General features: G+C 37.8%; 1 long non-coding RNA gene across 1 annotated transcript; it reads right to left on the reverse strand.

Moving 5' to 3' along the window:
- Window positions 1-319: 319 nt before the first annotated feature.
- LOC131953862 (uncharacterized) lies at window positions 320-1,644 on the reverse strand. The gene is made up of 3 exons (XR_009388697.1): window positions 1,591-1,644; window positions 989-1,123; window positions 320-427 (listed from the first exon to the last, which is right to left on the reverse strand). It is a non-coding gene; the product is annotated as an uncharacterized LOC131953862 (long non-coding RNA).
- Between the last annotated feature and the right edge of the window lie 230 nt (window positions 1,645-1,874).

The following is a 1,874-nucleotide window of genomic DNA, read 5'->3' on the forward strand; positions in this document are numbered from 1 at the left end:
AAATGTGAATCTTTGAACGAGATGCAACTGTAAACAAAAGACTTAAAATTAGAGAAACATAAATTATACAGAAATGAAAACAGAAGAAGATAATGAAAAAACAAAAGAATAAGGCAGACGCAGATAAAAAGTAAAAGACTTACGAGAAACCAGAAAACAAAGAATGAAAACAAACCAAGACTAAAACAACAATAAAACTGTAAAATAAACCAAAAAGAAGAGAAACTGCCCAGCCCCCTTCTCGTCCCCACTACTTCCTGACACGTTAACCCCCCCCCCCCCCTCCACTCACCTTCCTGGCAGTAATCTCCAGTACGGCCTGGACTACATATAATACAATGGCCGTTGGTGACGTCACACTCAGACATCACACACTAAGGTGAGCAAGCATTAAGGCAGTTGTAGCCATACGTATGGTTATCACAAACTAGAAGTTAGAGTACAGAAATTGAAGAAATTTATTCATCATGGACGAACCCTGGTCAACAAATACAAATATCAATATTTGAATAGCACTTTATTTAAAAACAGCTTCCTATAGGCCTTGATGTTTCTGTTGTAAGGAAAATAAACATATCAATTTTAGGGGGGGGGGGGGGAATACAATAATAGTGACCTCATGTTGGATTTTAGTTTTTGTTTAAATTTTATAAACACTCCTGCATATTATAAACACTATTAAAAACATACTTACACATACAGACAAAACTAAAAAATCAACGAAAAAAAAAAAACATGAACAAAGGTATATATTGCGGCCAACTTTAAAACAAATCCTTCAACAATCAACTTATACACGATAACATCTAGATGTACTGTGTTACCTTGTTCACATTATGGGCCGACTTTAAAACAAATCCCTCAACAATCAATTAATACAAGTTAACATCTAGATGTACTGCTACCGTGTTCACGTTGTGGGCACACTTTAAATCACAGCCTACAACAATCAATGTATACACGATAACATCTAGAAGTACTGTGTTACCATGTTCACATTGTGGGCCGACCCTCCCTGGTAGACAACTCAAGCAGTCCCCAGTCACGAGATGACACTGCTGGTACTCACACTCCGGGTTACATCGTCTGCTACAGTTGTCACCGTAGAAAGTCTTGTTGCAAGCTGATTCAGTTAAAGACATTTGTTACGGGTCAGTTGTAGGTTAGATAGAAATAGGTTAGGATAATCTAGAATTAGGGGAGAGTGTGTGTGAGTTGAGTTTACCTTAGAATATTGTTAACCCCGGTGTGTTGATGTATTGTTATCCCAAGGCCGAATGCGGTATAAAAGCTGGAGTGAATGGTTGTCAGCAGTTAGTTGGTAGCTGTTAGGGCGAGGGCTACCTTGCTATGTGAAGAATTGAGTCCAAATAAAAGTATACTATATGTGTCACGAATCGTTATTGAGTTGAATCGAACCCGGGCGTAACAACATTCATTGTCATTTTTCTAATACACAAATGTGTATACTTTAAAACAAATTTTGCTGCGGCATTGTTTGTACTCTTTTTAAAATGCATAGCTAGGTAATTGAATGCACATAAAACCACATACGTTGTTGTATCGATATAAGTAGACAATCAAACGTACGATATGTGCAGCTTTGTCCAATGTATCCAGGTATGCAACCATAGACACACACACACCAGTAGCCTTGAAACATGTTTGGTTGATGCATGTGGCACATGAAGTGTTGCACTCTAATCCCCACGTCCCATCCTCGCAATCTGTAACGCAATATACCATTTGTGTTTTTATTTGCATTTGTTTTGTGTGTGTGTGTTTGTTGTGTTGAGTTTGTGTTTTCGTTTGTGTTGTTTGCGTTGTGTTTGCGTTTGTATTTGCGTTGTGTTTATGTTGTGTTTAAGTTTGTG

This window comes from Physella acuta, unplaced genomic scaffold (assembly GCF_028476545.2).
Source record: "Physella acuta isolate Inbredline_101_S28 unplaced genomic scaffold, ASM2847654v3 ptg000960l, whole genome shotgun sequence".
Lineage (NCBI taxonomy): Eukaryota > Metazoa > Mollusca > Gastropoda > Physidae > Physella > Physella acuta.